At 41.0% G+C, this 18979-nt stretch overlaps 1 long non-coding RNA gene across 1 annotated transcript in view; it reads right to left on the bottom strand.

Annotated features, from left to right (window-relative positions):
- The window catches only part of LOC144300837 (uncharacterized), a 49340-nt gene that overhangs the window by 20545 nt on the left and 9816 nt on the right, over positions 1-18979 (bottom strand). The window contains exon 3 of the long non-coding RNA XR_013367610.1: positions 17068-17185. This is a non-coding gene — a long non-coding RNA (uncharacterized LOC144300837). The remainder of the gene's footprint in view (positions 1-17067; positions 17186-18979) is intronic.

Below are 18979 nucleotides of genomic sequence, written 5' to 3'. Positions count from 1 at the left end.
GCATGGGTGCCTCTAAATAAGCTGATGTCTACTCATAACGCAGCAAGGCAGCCGTCTTCCACCACCTTCTGTGCTGGGAAGAGGAAATGAACACTCAGAGACAAGCAGGGATAGAAAGCATGGCTGATTCTCTTAGTAACTATTTACTGCTTCCAATGCCTCCTGTGATCTAGCTATTCTTGGGCTCAGTGAATTACTCAATATCCCTCTAATAATTTTTTTTTTCCCCTTTCTTAAGCCAACTTGAATTGCTTTCTGTTGCCACTAGAAAAACTATGGCTAAGTCATGTTATTAACAAGTGAAGAACCTCCAATATAGTTCTTTGGTAGCGTAAATTATCTTTTTTTGTGTTCCACTTGGCTTCTCTCTCAAAAATTCCATTAGTATTTTCTTCTCAGAGTCCAGTAGGCAACACATTGTGCCCTTGAGTTTGCCACTTGTGCTAACATGTTCCTATTTTGAATTGTGCTTGTCCCAAATTCAGGTGATTTTCCTTACTCCATCATGTACTCCTCTGAGCCCTCTTCTCTCTTTGTCTCTTGCTGCACTTCTCATCTCTCAAGTTCAGGAATTCCACATTCTTTTGGACTCAACTTCTATCTACAGTGGGACTGGTTGTTCATATTGTCTCTCTACATTAATCCCTCTGTATCTTTTCTTCCCATTTCCATTCTTCCTTTCTGGGTTCTTGACAAAGCTGCTCCTACTGAGGCAAGTATTTTTGTCTCCTCTCTTCCGCAAAAACAATTTTCTCCCTACCAATTTCTTATGATAGCTCTCGTTCATTCCTAGATTCTTCCTCTTTCCCTTTTATTTATTTTCCTCTTTGAATATTTTCTTCTTTATATTCCTTAAACAGTTCTGAGAGCCTGTCCTACTGTGTTCTTATTGACCCTGGTGTTTTCCCGGCATTCATTTGGGCTGAGAAAATGAGATTCCCCTCTTACTCTGGTGCTCTGGCTCACCTCCTCTTACTTCTGGAAATTTGTCTGATTAGATTTTTGTAGGTTCAGAGACTACAGAGAAGAGTATTAGTCTGGGTTCTCCAGAAAAATGGAATATATGTCCTTTTATTTAATTTTCTCATATATTTATTATACTATATACATTATTTATATATTATATTTATTTTATTATGTGTATAAAATAAGGAATTTGGTTCATGTGGTAATAGAGGCTGAGAAGTCTAAGGATCTGTGATCTGCAAGCTAGAGACCCAAGAGAGTCATGATGTAAACTTCCATTGGGTGTAGGCTTCAAATTCAAAAGCAGGGGTAGATTGATATCTTAGCTAGAAGACAGAGTATCAATATCTCTTTTGTAATTAATTCTACATTACTCAGCCTTTTTTTTCTATTCAGGCCTTCAACAGATGGGCCCAGGGTCAATGACATCCACCCATATTAGGGAGGGCAATCTGCTTTACTCAGTCTACCAGTTCAGATGTTAATACCATCTAGAAAGATTCTTTTGTAGACACAAATGGAGTAATGTTAACCAAATATCTGGGCACCCACAGGGTGGTCCAGTTAAACGGACATATAAAGTTAACCACCATAAAAAGTTAAAAAGAATTACCTCAGCTGCTCATCCATACCTTGTAGGCATCCATGTCCTGGTGAATCCCACAGGGCTCACTGCCCTAGGTCTCATGGATTTGAGCTCCTGTTCTCAGTGAAATCTTTACTTGTTTACTTCTCTCACACATTTCTGTCATGGCTAGCCCTTCTTTTTACAGTTTGTTCTAGAGAAGGAATAAATTTGCATAAAAACTGCCCAAGTAAGGCATTTGAGGATAGCTAGCCCTGCAGAGGGGTTGGGAAGCAGAGAGATTGTTCACTGCATCAGTGTCATGAATCAAACTCATATAGTAGATGGTTCTATCTTTCACAAACATATTCAGTTACTCCACCTACATGACTTCCTCATTGTGCACCTTTATCTCACCAAATGGCTCAGCTTCCTGTCTCCTCCTCCTCTTCTTCTTGTACTCCTTTCTGTCTTGAAGACCCAAATTCTTGTTTTATTCATATGGTTAGCAGTGAAGCTAATTCTTTGTTGCAGTGCATTCTTCCGAAGCGCAAATGTGTAGATTCACTTTTCTTACTCAAAGACAGTTCTGTCCTAGAAAGCTATTAAAATGTTAGTTTATTCACTCTATTTTGCTTATTCAGGCAAGTAATCATTCATTCATTAAACTTTAACAAGTACCTATTTAGCATCCATCACCAGTGGAGGTGAACCATGGAATGGCATGGATTTAGCACAGATGGACAGGGGTCATCATAGAATATTTTCTAGAAATAGTTTCACTTGAGTCTTGAAGGATGAGAGGACTTGGGTAGGTAATGAATCATTTGAACCTTCTTGTGTATTGGCAGGTGGAGGTGGAGCATGAGGGTGAGTAGTTGTGGGGCATGATGGCAAGGAAAATTCACAGGGATGTCACACTGATAGTTAGGTCTCAATACACCACAAAATAAACTCTGCTTTTCCTCTGGTATTCCCTTGTCAGTAGATGACACCAACACTCACCTAATTGTTCAAGCCCAAACTGGAGCATCATCCTTATACATCTTCTTTCTCAACAAACATATATAGTCCATCAGTTACCAAAGCTGGCCATTATGAACAACTTTCAGAACCTTAAATATGCTATCCCTCCTTTTACCTCTGAGTGTTTGTGAATATTATTTTCTCTGTCTAGACTATGGTTCCTTTCCCACACAACACTCACCTTTGCTTGGCTAATTCATACTCATTCTTAAAGTGTCATTTTAGGTATCACTTATCTCAGGAAGCCTTGCCTGGCAACCTACATCCAGATTAGATGCTCTTCTGGTGGAATCCCCACACACCCCAGAAAAGCATTTATGATATTCCATTGTAATTGTCTATTAGTTTCTCTGTCTCCTTTACTAGTTTATGAGCTACACGAAGGAAGGGATAGTGTCTCTTTTAACTTCAATGACTGTTGTACAGTGGCTGGCACAAGGTAGGTAGTCAAGTAGACACCTGTAAAATGAATGAGTAAATGAATGATTGAAATTTCACAGGTAGAAAGTTCTAGTCATGATAATAAGCCATGATTGGCTATGATCTGTGTGGCAGAATGGAGGAGGAGCTGAAGTCACCAGAATGGAGAAGGCCAAGGGCTAATGTTTACTTTGTACGTGTCTAGAGGGAATGGAACTTGTTCAGGATGATGGTCCATCATGACAAGGATAGAAAGACCATGAACCACAGCCAAGATCTTCAGTGAACACAGTGAGTAGGTGGGGAGGGCAACAAATTAGAGACGTGAAAGTGTAAATTGTGCATAAGCCAGAATCTATGAGTGTCAAGAAGGAAGGAATTTTGTATAAACATGGAGGAATATTTTTTGCACTAGAAACATCTTCTCTGCTCATACAAGCCTCTCAGGTTGTCTTTAAGCCCCATCTCTCTATATATATACTGTCCTTAATAATGGCTTTAATCTTGGAACCTTAAGTTGAAAGTGTCTAGTGAGCATTTCCCATTGTTGCCTTTCAGTTTTTCATTCCCAAGTTCAGATTCCAAGTGAGTCACCTCTGTTATTGAGACTGCCAGTCCATCATAATGCTTTTGAAAATAGTCACAATGCCTTCCGCAGCAATTGTTTCCTCCCTGGAGAGAAAAAACCATGTTTTTAACCTTAGCTTTCAAAGGATGCTCTCTTATTGGCTCATTCTTTTTCTTTTAATGCTCTCTTCAAAATCCAATTTTTCTAATGCTCTGTGGTGCACACTGAATGACTTATTTCCAGGGATCTGAATTACTGCAAACAGGTCTCTTGGGTCCTTCCCAGTGGAATCAATAATAGTCATTCTTACCATGTAACATCTTGCCACACGGTATTTTGTATCCTTTTTTATTTAGATCATCACAGTGCATCTTTACATAATGGTGCCCTTCTCTTACCCTTCTCTGTCAGAAGGTTCCTTTTCTTTCCCTTCCTTCTCAATTCCTTCCCTTTTACTTCACCCATTCCAATTCTTCAGCTGTGTCTTGCTGGCCACTTTTTTGAGAGCTGACACAGAGCCTCTGGAGACATTGTCTCACTCTCAATAGGACACAGATTACTCTGGAAGACTCCGAGTGCAGACCTTTGACCTCTGACCCCATAGTTAGGGCTACTTCGGTCTTGACTTTCCCCACCAGGTTCTGCATGGTTCAAGCAGACCACATGCTCACTGTCATCGTGGTCCTTCACTTTCCCGCTTCTTGTTCTTTCCTTAGGCCCACTGCAGTGTCCCCCAACTCCTCACTCTGCTGAAGGATACTCTATTCTCTCCTGAAGACCACAGTTTGATTTGGATAACTGAATTTGATCAGAGATCAAGGGAAAGAAAGCCTTTGAAGATGAACTCTTATGAAACCATTTTCACTGATTTGAGGCCTGCCAGCAGACGATGGTGCATACAATGATGCCACTTACATTAGTAACATGTGACTACCATACAGTATTGATAGACTAGAGGTCCTCATCATTTGAGAAGGTAATCTTCTTTGGGGCAGCCCTGGTGGTGCAGCGGTTAGCACCACCTGCAGCCTAGGGTGTGATCCTGGAGACCCAGGATGGAGTCCCATGTTGGGCTCCCTGCATGAATGCAGCTTCTCCCTCTGCCTGTGTCTCTGCCCCTCTCTTCCATGGGAAACAAGAAAGGAAGAGGACACTAAATCAGCCTTGGTAACCCATGGGTGACTGGTGTCACTGATAGATTATGCTTATATTTGAGTAGAATTTCTTCTCACAAAACCAAACAGGAACAGAGGTAGTATAAATCTTGGCCTGTAGTCTGCTTTTCTCCACTAAATGTTGCCGAAAGTCTCAAGTTGAAAAGAAAATACAGAGAAATTTGAGCACTGGGTGTTATTCTGTATGTTGGTAAATTGAACACCAATAAAAAATAAATTTATTATAAAAAAAAAAAAGAAAATACAGAAATCTGGGGATTTTGTGCTGACAGTTTTCACTTCAGTTTTAGGATATCCTGAGAGATTCTCCTTGACTCTCCAACCTCTGGCTTTATAGTTATCAGAGGATAACACACCTTTCTCGACCATTTTTCCCACTTGGAAACTCTTTTATAAGAAACACTGATTTAGAGTTCCAGGCCTCTGCTTGTGACTAGTTCTGATGCTTCTCTCCAATATGAGAAACAGGCCGAGGGAAAGGTCAGAAGGACAACTGTTCCAGTCAAGATGAATTCCTGAGAGCATACAGCAAATATGTTCCCACCACCAATTCTTGGGTGAAGATGGGCACTTAGAAGTCCTCGGGGTTCCTGCCGTAGGATGGGAAGCAGGGCAGATCTCTCTTATGTTTTCAGTGTGCTTTTTACAATCCATTAGGTAGATAGAGGAACCACTGTCACACCATTTTAGAAATGAAGAAATGGAAGCAAAGCATGATAATGTGTTTGGCTAGAGACCATGAAACACATCATAGGTGCAATTGAGCCCATGCCTCACGTCTTCTGACAACTGACCTGGCCTCTTCCTATTGGTGTGAGTTGCTTCTCCCTAGCCCTTATTCTTGGTCAGAAATCATATTTTTCTGAACAAAAAGAAGCTACATTTAAAAAATTCTAAGCATGTAGTTTGTTCTCTAGTCACTGAGCTGATGCATTTATCTAATCTGTACACACTGAGCTCTGACTTCATTGTATTTTGCTAGAATCACATTTCAGGGCTTTGGGTCAGTATTATGCAACACCACTTTGCTGGTTTGTGCTCTGCCAATTTTTGGTAGCAAGCTTAATTATGCAAATATACCTGATAATAGCGTATTCATTTTAGTCATGCTTAATTATTTATTTTTTATGCATGGCCCTGGTGACTTGGACAGATCTTAGTAACAGCTCATCTCATATCTAGCAAGGAGACACAGGAAAGGGCACAATTCTGATGCAGGTCAACTGCCCTGGTAGGCATCAAGCTGCTTCAGGGAAAGCCACATCTGAGGCAAGCCCAGCTATTTCTAGGGAAAATACCAGCTCTGTTGCCTATCTGTTGTTCCCAGACTGAGGAGCCATTTCACGGGACTTGGAGGAGCAGTACTTGAAATTATTGGGTTGGAGGAGAATGGAAAAGAAACCTGTTTGGTCATTTCCACTGACATCTCCCCATCTGTGTCACTTTTGACTTTAGGGATAATAAAAAGGGACCTGGAGGGTAAGCAGTATAGACAAGTGGAAATAGATATGCTAGAGTGTTTTTCTCTTCCTAGAAGATAGCAAGTGAAACTCAGGCCACTGAGGAGAAATAGAGTGGCAGCTCTCTTTAACTCTTGATTTTTCCACAAGTGTCATGATCTCATTAACACTGAGCATTTGCCTATTTTAACTGGACAGCGCTCTGTCCCTCGGACTTGGTTAACCTGTACTCATCCTATAGGTGTCAGTTTAAGGGTGACTTCTCCCAGAATGTCTTCCCTGAACACTTTACCTCCATCCTCACACCTGGAACAGGATAGGCACCCCTACAGTGTTCTCTCATAGAATCAGGTTTGTTGCTTATGGGTCCAGTTATTTCACTTAATGGGATTACTTGTTTCATTGTATGACTACCCATCTATGAAGGTGCAGACCACGTCTTTGCTGTTTACTGATGCACAGCACCTAACTCAATGCTTGGGAGCTGGTAGCCTGTTAGTAAATGTTTGTTGAAGAAAGAAGAAAGAGAAAGAAGAAAGAAAGAAAAAAGAAAGAAGAAAGAAAAGAAAGAAAGAAAGAAAGAAAGAAAGAAAGAGAAAGAAAGAAAGAAAGAAAGAAAGAAGAAAGAAAGAAAGAAAGAAAGAAAGAAAGAAGAAAGAAAGAAAAGAAAGAAAGAAAGAAAGAGAAAGAAAGAAAGAAAGAAAGAAAGAAAGAAAGAAAAAGAAGAAAGAAAGAAAGAAAGAAAGAAAGAAAGAAAGAAAGAAAGAAAGAAGAAAGAAAGAAAGAGGGGTTCAGGCTTTGCTTTCATCCTTAAGAACCAATTGAAGCCCAGAAAGACTTGCCCAACTTTGTCACAATGTCTGTTTCTAACTTAGAACACACAATATCTTTTCTATTGTACAGTTGTGTCTAATTAATTGATGACTTTTGTGAACACGGGGGGGGGGGGCACTAAAGTATTTGTCCAACAAATTTTGCCTTAATCTTTCTTCTGCTAACCTACTGTTTCTTCTTTCCTCCACTCCCCCTATAACCACCAGCAGGGTGGGAATAGGACCCAGGCCTGACCAATCATGGCTCTTCATCAGGATTGAAATTGGAAGAAGGCATTTTCTTTTCTGATGGGGTTATTGTATTAAGGGGTTTGGATCTGGGACCACTAAGAGCCACTTTGTTTGCCATCTCAAAGGGTCTTATGGACAAAGCCAATCAGAAAGCCAAGTAGAAAGCCAAGTAGAAAGCTAAGTAAAAAGTCAGTTAGGGTCCCTAAGATCTTGATTCTTGAACCTGTTTTTTGTTTTATTCCTATGCCCTTCCCCAGAATACATTCTAGTTAGGAGGCCAATAAATACTTTTTCTTTAAGTCAATGTGAGTTTGATTTCTATTTCTTACAACTGAAGCAGATTGGCTAATGTGGTGACTAAAGTGCATTTATTTTTAGGTACATAGGGAGAGTCACCTGAAGTCAGGGGAAAAGGTTGCCACACCCTTAGTTTCTACGTTTAAATGGACTTCTGACTTTAAAAGACAGAGTCCTGGTAAATAAAGAAATTGTTATCTGAGGCCAGATTTAAGAGTCATGATCACAGCTGTAATTGTACCAATGGAAAGTGGATAAATCATTGCAATACCTAAAAGAAGTATCAAGTCCTAATTCTGTCTCAGGCTCATGCAAGGATGCCAGTGGCTATGGTCAACTCTTCTGGCAAATATCCAGGGGCAGGCAGAGAAACTCATCCATGGACTTACTGTGTGACCAGGGAAGTGAGTCCTTGATCTTTTGATTTAGAAATATGCCATATATGCCATGGACTTACTTGATACAGCTGATGTTGCTTCTCCTTTCTGTGCTTTCCAAAATAGGAGTTTTTATTGCAGACATTATGTACTCCTTCATAATTTTATATTGGCTCTGGTGGAGTGGTTAAATTCACTATTTGGCAAGAATATGAGAAGACTTGGAATTCAATGTAGCAATGATGGGATTCTGGTTGTCCCTTTGGAAAGTGTGGCTGTGTTTTCTGTTGTACATGAGGTACTGGCATTTTGATAGGTGGGCGTTTTTGAATTTAGTATCAGGGGAGAAGGTACCTTAAATGTGCGGGGGGAGGAGCAAGATGGCGGAAGAGCAGGGTCCCCAAATCACCTGTCTCCACCAAACTACCTAGAAAACCTTCAAATTATCCTGAAAATCTATGAATTCGGCCTGAGATTTAAAGAGAGACCAGCTGGAATGCAACAGTGAGAAGAGTTCGCGCATCTATCAAGGTAGGAAGACGGGGAAAAAGAAGTAAAGAAACAAAGGCCTCCAAGGGGGAGGGGCCCCGCGAGGAGCCGGGCTGAGGCCGGGGCGAGTGTCCCCAGGACAGGAGAGCCCCGTCCCGGAGGAGCAGGAGCTGCACCGACCTTCCCGGGCGGAAAGGGGCTCGCGGGGAGGTGGAGCAGGACCCAGGAGGGCGGGGATGCCCTCGGGCTCCCCGGGACAGTAACAGCAACTGCGCGCCCAGGACAGTGCGCCGAGCTCCCTAAGGGCTGCAGCGCGCACGGGGGACCCGGCGGGACCCGGAGCAGCTCGGGGGGCTCGGGCGGCGGCTCCGCGGAGGGGGCTGCGCGGCCCGGGAGCGCGAATCCACCAGCGCAGGCTCCAGAGCACTGGGCGCCGGGACACAGCCCAGGATCCGGCCTCCCCCGGGACAGGCAGAGGCCGGGAGGGCCCAGGACAGCGAGGACGCTGCTGCCCCGAGCTGAGCAGATCAGCGGCCCCGCCCGGAGCCTCCAGGCCCTGCAGACGGAGTTCCTGCCGGAGCTGAATCCAGGTTTCCAGAGCTGCCCCGCCACTGGGGCTGTTCCTCCTGCGGCCTCACGGGGTAAATACCCCCCACCGAGCCCTGCACCAGGCAGGGGCACAGCAGCTCCCCCAACTGCTAACACCTGAAAATCGGCACAACAGGCCCCTCCCCCAGAACACCAGCTAGACCGACAAGTTCCAGGGGAAGTCAAGGACTTAAAGTAGACAGAATCAGAAGATACTCCCCTGTGGTTCTTTTTTTTTTTTTTTTTTTGGTTTTTTTTTTTTTTTTGGTTTTTTTTTTTTTTTTTGTTTTGTTTTGCTTTTTGATTTGTTTCCTTCCCCCACCCCCCTTTTTTTCTCCTTTCTTTCTTTCTCTTTTTCTTCTTTTTTTTTCTTTCGTTTTTTTTTTCTCTTCCCTTTTTTTTTCTCTTTCTCTTTTCTTTCCTTCTTTCTCTCCTCTCTTTTTCTCTTTTTCCCAATACAACTTGCTTTTGGCCACTCTGCACTGAGCAAAATTACTAGAAGGAAAACCTCACCTCAAAAGAAAGAATCAGAAACAGTCCTCTCTCCCACAGAGTTACAAAATCTGGATTACAATTCAATGTCAGAAAGCCAATTCAGAAGCACTATTATACAGCTACTGGTGGCTCTAGAAAAAAGTATAAAGGACTCAAGAGACTTCATGACTGCAGAATTTAGAGCTAATCAGGCAGAAATTAAAAATCAATTGAATGAGATGCAATCCAAACTAGAAGTCCTAACGACGAGGGTTAACGAGGTGGAAGAACGAGTGAGTGACATAGAAGACAAGTTGATAGCAAAGAGGGAAACTGAGGAAAAAAGAGACAAACAATTAAAAGACCATGAAGATAGATTAAGGGAAATAAACGACAGCCTGAGGAAGAAAAACCTACGTTTAATTGGGGTTCCCGAGGGCGCCGAAAGGGACAGAGGGCCAGAATATGTATTTGAACAAATTCTAGCTGAAAACTTTCCTAATCTGGGAAGGGAAACAGGCATTCAGATCCAGGAAATAGAGAGATCCCCCCCTAAAATCAATAAAAACCGTTCAACACCTCGACATTTAATTGTGAAGCTAGCAAATTCCAAAGATAAGGAGAAGATCCTTAAAGCAGCAAGAGACAAGAAATCCCTGACTTTTATGGGGAGGAGTATTAGGGTAACAGCAGACCTCTCCACAGAGACCTGGCAGGCCAGAAAGGGCTGGCAGGATATATTCAGGGTCCTAAATGAGAAGAACATGCAACCAAGAATACTTTATCCAGCAAGGCTCTCATTCAAAATGGAAGGAGAGATAAATAGCTTCCAAGACAGGCAGCAACTAAAAGAATATGTGACCTCCAAACCAGCTCTGCAAGAAATTTTAAGGGGGACTCTTAAAATTCCCCTTTAAGAAGAAGTTCAGTGGAACAGTCCACAAAAACAAAGACTGAATAGATATCATGATGACACTAAACTCATATCTCTCAATAGTAACTCTGAATGTGAACGGGCTTAATGACCCCATCAAAAGGCACAGGGTTTCAGACTGGATAAAAAGCAGGACCCATCTATTTGCTGTCTACAAGAGACTCATTTTAGACAGAAGGACACCTACAGCCTGAAAATAAAAGGTTGGAGAACCATTTACCATTCGAATGGTCCTCAAAAGAAAGCAGGGGTAGCCATCCTTATATCAGATAAACTAAAATTTACCCCAAAGACTGTAGTGAGAGATGAAGAGGGACACTATATCATACTTAAAGGATCTATTCAACAAGAGGACTTAACAATCCTCAATATATATGCTCCGAATGTGGGAGCTGCCAAATATATAAATCAATTATTAACCAAAGTGAAGAAATACTTAGATAATAATACACTTATACTTGGTGACTTCAATCTAGCTCTTTCTATACTCGATAGGTCTTCTAAGCACAACATCTCCAAAGAAACGAGAGCTTTAAATGATACACTGGACCAGATGGATTTCACAGATATCTACAGGACTTTACATCCAAACTCAACTGAATACACATTCTTCTCAAGCGCACATGGAACTTTCTCCAGAATAGACCACATATTGGGACACAAATCGGGTCTGAACCGATACCAAAAGATTGGGATTGTCCCCTGCATATTCTCGGACCATAATGCCTTGAAATTAGAACTAAATCACAACAAGAAGTTTGGAAGGACCTCAAACACGTGAAGGTTAAGGACCATCCTGCTAAAAGATAAAAGGGTCAACCAGGAAATTAAGGAAGAATTAAAAAGATTCATGGAAACTAATGAGAATGAAGATACAACCGTTCAAAATCTTTGGGATGCAGCAAAAGCAGTCCTAAGGGGGAAATACATCGCAATACAAGCATCCATTCAAAAACTGGAAAGAACTCAAATACAAAAGCTAACCTTACACATAAAGGAGCTAGAGAAAAAACAGCAAATAGATCCTACACCCAAGAGAAGAAGGGAGTTAATAAAGATTCGAGCAGAACTCAACGAAATCGAGACCAGAAGAACTGTGGAACAGATCAACAGAACCAGGAGTTGGTTCTTTGAAAGAATTAATAAGATAGATAAACCATTAGCCAGCCTTATTAAAAAGAAGAGAGAGAAGACTCAAATTAATAAAATCATGAATGAGAAAGGAGAGATCACTACCAACACCAAGGAAATACAAACGATTTTAAAAACATATTATGAACAGCTATACGCCAATAAATTAGGCAATCTAGAAGAAATGGACGCATTCCTGGAAAGCCACAAACTACCAAAACTTGAACAGGAAGAAATAGAAAACCTGAACAGGCCAATAACCAGGGAGGAAATTGAAGCAGTCATCAAAAACCTCCCAAGACACAAGAGTCCAGGGCCAGATGGCTTCCCAGGGGAATTTTATCAAACGTTTAAAGAAGAAATCATACCTATTCTCCTAAAGCTGTTTGGAAAGATAGAAAGAGATGGAGTACTTCCAAATTCGTTCTATGAAGCCAGCATCACCTTAATTCCAAAGCCAGACAAAGACCCCACCAAAAATGAGAATTACAGAACAATATCCCTGATGAACATGGATGCAAAAATTCTCAACAAGATACTGGCCAATAGGATCCAACAGTACATTAAGAAAATTATTCACCATGACCAAGTAGGATTTATCCCTGGGACACAAGGCTGGTTCAACACCTGTAAAACAATCAATGTGATTCATCATATCAGCAAGAGAAAAACCAAGAACCATATGATCCTCTCATTGGATGCAGAGAAAGCATTTGACAAAATACAGCATCCATTCCTGATCAAAACTCTTCAGAGTGTAGGGATAGAGGGAACATTCCTTGACATCTTAAAAGCCATCTATGAAAAGCCCACACCAAATATCATTCTCAATGGGGAAGCACTGGGAGCCTTTCCCCTAAGATCAGGAACAAGACTGGGATGTCCACTCTCACCACTGCTGTTCAGCATAGTACTGGAAGTCCTAGCCTCAGCAATCAGACAACAAAAAGACATTAAAGGAATTCAAATTGGCAAAGAAGAAGTCAAACTCTCCCTCTTCGCCGATGACATGATACTCTACATAGAAAACCCAAAAGTCTCCACCCCAAGATTGCTAGAACTCATACAGCAATTCGGTAGCGTGGCAGGATACAAAATCAATGCCCAGAAGTCAGTGGCATTTCTATACACTAACAATGAGACTGAAGAAAGAGAAATTAAGGAGTCAATCCCATTTACAATTGCACCCAAAAGCATAAGATACCTAGGAATAAACCTAACCAAAGATGTAAAGGATCTATACCCTCAAAACTATAGAACACTTCTGAAAGAAATTGAGGAAGACACAAAGAGATGGAAAAATAATCCATGCTCATGGATTGGCAGAATTAATATTGTGAAAATGTCAATGTTACCCAGGGCAATATACACGTTTAATGCAATCCCTATCAAAATACCATGGACTTTCTTCAGAGAGTTAGAACAAATTATTTTAAGATTTGTGTGGAATCAGAAAAGACCCCGAATAGCCAGGGGAATTTTAAAAAAGAAAACCATACCTGGGGGCATCACAATGCCAGATTTCAGGTTGTACTACAAAGCTGTGGTCATCAAGACAGTGTGGTACTGGCACAAAAACAGACACATAGATCAGTGGAACAGAATAGAGAATCCAGAAGTGGACCCTCAACTTTATGGTCAACTAATATTCGATAAAGGAGGAAAGACTATCCATTGGAAGAAAGACAGTCTCTTCAATAAATGGTGCTGGGAAAATTGGACATCCACATGCAGAAGAATGAAACTAGATCACTCTCTTTCACCATACACAAAGATAAACTCAAAATGGATGAAAGATCTAAATGTGAGACAAGATTCCATCAAAATCCTAGAGAAGAACACAGGCAACACCCTTTTTGAACTCGGCCATAGTAACTTCTTGCAAGATACATCCACGAAGGCAAAAGAAACAAAAGCAAAAATGAACTATTGGGACTTCATCAAGATAAGAAGCTTTTGCACAGCAAAGGATACAGTCAACAAAACTCAAAGACAACCTACAGAATGGGAGAAGATATTTGCAAATGACATATCAGATAAAGGGCTAGTTTCCAAGATCTATAAAGAACTTATTAAACTCAACACCAAAGAAACAAACAATCCAATCATGAAATGGGCAAAAGACATGAACAGAAATCTCACAGAGGAAGACATAGACATGGCCAACATGCATATGAGAAAATGTTCTGCATCACTTGCCATCAGGGAAATACAAATCAAAACTACAATGAGATACCACCTCACACCAGTGAGAATGGGGAAAATTAACAAGGCAGGAAACAACAAATGTTGGAGAGGATGCGGAGAAAAGGGAACCCTCTTACACTGTTGGTGGGAATGTGAACTGGTGCAGCCACTCTGGAAAACTGTGTGGAGGTTCCTCAAAGAGTTAAAAATAGACCTGCCCTACGACCCAGCAATTGCACTGTTGGGGATTTACCCCAAAGATACAAATGCAATGAAACGCCGGGACACCTGCACCCCGATGTTTATAGCAGCAATGGCCACGATAGCCAAACTGTGGAAGGAGCCTCGGTGTCCAACGAAAGATGAATGGATAAAGAAGATGTGGTTTATGTATACAATGGAATATTACTCAGCTATTAGAAATGACAAATACCCACCATTTGCTTCAATGTGGATGGAACTGGAGGGTATTATGCTGAGTGAAGTAAGTCAGTCGGAGAAGGACAAACATTATATGTTCTCATTCATTTGGGGAATATAAATAATAGTGAAAGGGAATATAAGGGAAGGGAGAAGAAATGTGTGGGAAATATCAGAAAGGGAGACAGAACGTAAAGACTGCTAACTCTGGGAAACGAACTAGGGGTGGTAGAAGGGGAGGAGGGCGGGGGGTGGGAGTGAATGGGTGACGGGCACTGGGTGTTATTCTGTATGTTAGTAAATTGAACACCAATAAAAAATAAATTAAAAAAAAAAAAGGTACCTTAAATGTGTTAGGAAATGAAAGGGTGGAGCGCAGTAATCTGCATAGCTATGGTGATCTCCTACAGCCTCTCCACCCTCTTCTCTGGTGAAATGCTTCTTCCTCCCATTTCTCCCTTGTCCTCCTACCACTCTGAATCAGCCATAACAAAGACCTTATAACTTGCTTCTGGCTAAAATTGTGTTTTGAGGTTGAGAGATCATTTCTGGGAAGAGATACTTCTTTTATACCGGGTCTGCCTAAATGGGGCCGTGGGGGGCGGATGTGAATCTATAAAGACTACAGGGGCTGAGAGGTAGAAAAGAAGGTTGTGCGCTCTTGGTTTGATGCCCCAGCTCTGAGGCCCCCAGGTCCCAGACACTGTCATTGCTCACATTGCTCATTCAATCCCCAAGCTACTCCAGTATCCTATCTCCTGTCCTGGGTTAATAAAATCTCTGTTCTGCTTCATGTAGTTTGATGCTGATTTTTATCACTTGCAACTGAAAGAATTGTGACCTCAGTGTCATCTCCTCAGAGAGTCCTCTTTTGACCACTCTAGCTAATTTAGTGCCCTTTCTGCTACCTGCCATTTTCTATCTTGTTGCCCTATTTTATGTTTTATAGCACTGATTGCTCTCTGAAATTAGCTCTTCAGAAAATGTCTAATTTTCTATCTGCTTATTGCTTATTCTTTTCTCCTCCTCCTCTTGCTACAAAAATGTAAGTTCTATGGGTCAGAGATTTCATGATTTATTCATTCATTAATTTTCCTAAGGCCTAGAACAGAAGCCAGCATGCAACAGGTGCTTCTTAATAAATATTTATTAATCAAATCACTCACTAATGTGGGTATAAAGACTAAGAAGTACCAAGGAAAGGGGATCTGCAGGTGACAGCAATTACTTGTCTACCCTGATTCTCTTGGCTTTTCCTATTACTTCACTAGTTGATATTAAATATTTTTTCCATTTTCTCTACTTTGGTTGTCCTTTATTTAGAGTAACCTTACTAATCAAGCTCTACATGGTTGTCACTCGCCTCTGGTCCTCTGATCCTTATTTGCCCCCAAGCCCCAACCTCCAGCCAGCTTCCCTAAATGCTTATATATCAGATGATTTAATTATTGAAAATGTTACACTTCTTTCTGTTTCTCCACCCAAGGAAACTACCCTATCACAATGCTTGAGTTCTGAATGATCTGCCCGAATAATTTTCTCAAGCTTTCTGGTGGTGGGGAAGTGATTAAGAGATCTAGTTTCTTAAATGTGTATAGTATTTCATTATTTTGAAGGCATTTTTTGAATGAGTTAAACTCAGCTGGTCTACACAACATCCATTATGAAGTAGACCAGGATTGGAATTGGTATAAAAAATTCAAAGATGATGGGGACACCTGGGTGGTTCAGTTGATTAAGCATCTGACTCTTGGTTTTGGCTCAGGTAGTGATCTCAGGGTCATTAGATTAAGCTCTGTGCTGGGCATAGCACTGTGGAACCTGCTAAAGATTCTTTCTCCCTCTGCCCCACTTCCCCCACAAATTCAGAGATGAGAAAACCAAGGTACAGAATATTTGATGGCTTTTCTAAGGTTACAGAGGTGGCGAAGGTGAAGCCTGGACTTTACTCCAGTGTGTTGCTTCTTTATATCATCTGCGACCATGTTGAGAAGACTGTCCATTGGGATGACAAACAAATCATAGAACATTGGAAAACTGGTGAAGGCTAGGACACAAAATCAATTGTGGCCATATTTTACTGGATTTATAAAACAAACTAGAAAGTCACATCCATATCACTAGTCAAAATTTTGATATTAAAAAAGAAGTAAAAACTTCCATTTGGAATTTCTTATGGTACTATTTATCAAGTCTCAGCCACAAAGGGATAGAAAAATATCATTTTTGGACAATTTGCATTTTCCCTGTTTTAACTAAAATCCAATACATCATAGGCACAATGACATTTTAAGAGTTTCAAGTCTGTAATGGCTGTCAGGACATGAATCATTCAAACAGAGGCCACTGTCCTGAGCAATGACTCAGAGTAAACAGCCCTAAGAGAGAAAAACACATTTTCCCTCTACTTGGAGTCATCGTTCAAATGAAATCAACCTACCAAATCGATGACTACTTTCAGAAGGCTGGATGCTTCTATTGTGTCCCCAGCATAAACACATTCTTGAGCAAAGCCCACCAAACAAGAAGCAGCGACTTCTCACGGGCAGTCCCTTATTTACCACTAATGAAAGTGTGACCCCTGGCACATCTTTTCAGTGTTCCTCTGTCTCAGCTTCTTCATTTGTAAAACAAGCAACTTAGACCACATCGGCTGAGAGGTCCTCCTGGTCCTAAGAACTGTTTTACTCCAGTACAGTAGCTATGACTTATTACAGATATTTTCTTACCCACTGAGAGAAGCTATCACACAAGGGAGAACACCTCAGAGCATGAGGTGTGGTAGGGAGTTGCTATTGCCTCAATTACCACTGAATTATGGCCAAGAGGGGGATGAAGACTCATGGTTATCACTTGGGTGGCGAACACTATAATTTGCACTGGGATGTTTGTGTGCCTTGGAGGGAGTTGCTAGGTTCTTACTTACCTATTGTTTCAACAGAGAACATATTTTGTTGTAGCAAAGGAAAGCACAGTAGCCAGGAATTCCATTGCACTTTTGTGTGCTCTGCTATCATTCCTGGACCAAGATGTTGCCTCTTACCCTTAAGATGAAAAGGAGAAATGGGGAAATTAGGGAGGGTTATAACTGTTTTATCTGGGGCAAGGATGTGATGGAGCGGTCACTGGTCTAAAGGATGGGGTTGGTCTCTAACTGCCACAGGATTGGAAAGTAGCAGAGACTATTCCTTTAGATCTAGGCACTCATTACCTGTCCTTCTGGGTATGACTAAAGACTTGTTCAGCTTAGGTCAATGTAGTTCTTCGGTGGAGGCTTTTATTTATTGATGGATAATGTCAGATTTTTCTGGGTCAGATTTTTCTGGAGATGGTGGTTGGGGGGGTTTAGGTGTTCCAATTGTTTCAAATTTCCATGCTTTCAAGCAGTAGCAGTCAAGTGTCTTAAAGATTTAAATTTTTCATCAGGTGCATATTCATAACCTAATTATCTTATAACCTAATTAAAGTCATTGAATTTGAATAGTCACACAATTCTTGCCAATACACAATCCATGCTATTGATTCAAAATAACTGCTCTACAACTGTGGAGCCCAGGAGCCCAGTGGCCTCCCGAAACCATTGCCTGGGAGGCATCACAGAGTTTCCTCTCAGGGACATGCTTGTTCTCATAGGGGATTTGCCAGGCTCACCCAGGACAGGCAGTTCCAGAGATTCTTGGGGTGCTTTCAGTGGCCCTAAGATTGGATGAAATGAATGCTAATAGAATCATGATTTGTATGGGGGGCCCGGAGATTCAGGAGTGGCTTTTAGTGCTGTATATTTTTAAAAATTGTAGTAAAATATACAGAACATAAAATTAACAATTTTAATCATTTTTAAAGTGTACAACTTAGTACCATTTAAGTACATTCAGAAAATTATATAAACATACCACTGTCCATTTCCAGAACTTTTCCTCATTCCCAAATAGCTACTCTATACCCATTAAACACTAATTCTCTATTCCCTCCTCCTCCTAGCTCCTGGTACCCTCTATTCTATTTTATGTGTCTACAAATTTGTCTATTCCAGTTACCACATGTAAGTGGAATCATGCAATATTTGTCTTTTTGTGTCCGGCTTGTTTCACTTAGCACGTTTTCTAGGTTTACCCATGTTGTAGTGTGTATCAGAATTTCATTCCTTTTTATGGCTAAATAATATTCCATTGTTGGGATATGCTACAGTTTATTTATCCATTCAGCTGTTGATAGACAGTTGGGTTGTTTCCTTTTGGCCATTGTGAAGAATGCTGTTAAGAACACTGGTATACATGTATCTTTCAGGTCCCTGCTTTCAACTCAATATCTATCTATCTATCTATATCTCCAAAAGTAAAATTTCTGGATCATAGGGTAATTCTGTGTTTAATTTTTTGAGGGACCCAAAAACTGTTTTCCACACAGAGTGCACAATTTTACATTCCTATTAGCAATACATAATGGTTCTAATTTTTCTACATCCTTGCCAACACTTGCTATTTTCTGTTTTGTTTTGTTTTGTTATTCGATTATAGTCATCCTAATGGTATGAAGTGGTAGCTCATTACAGTGATGCTGTATTTTTGATAAAGCAAGGGCAGGAGGCCTGGAAAGACTAGGATTGCTTGGAAATTTAGCCATTGACCATATTCCAGAAGATAAAAGTTGTGCCTAAAGTTCTGAGATCCATTTTGAGCAAGTTACTTACACTGGATCTTAGCCAAAAGGCCGAGAAATGATTGAGCAAGTTACTTAATCCCCGGCTCACTATTTTTCCTCAGTGTGTGTGATCATGAATCTCAAACTAAATAGCTTACCTAGGAAATACTGCCTGCGCCAGTTCTAAGTTGAGAACA

Source organism: Canis aureus, chromosome 29, assembly GCF_053574225.1.
Source record: "Canis aureus isolate CA01 chromosome 29, VMU_Caureus_v.1.0, whole genome shotgun sequence".
Classification (NCBI taxonomy): domain Eukaryota; kingdom Metazoa; phylum Chordata; class Mammalia; order Carnivora; family Canidae; genus Canis; species Canis aureus.
The sequence above is the reverse complement of the archived record's forward strand: the minus strand, read 5'-3'. Positions and strand labels throughout refer to the sequence as shown.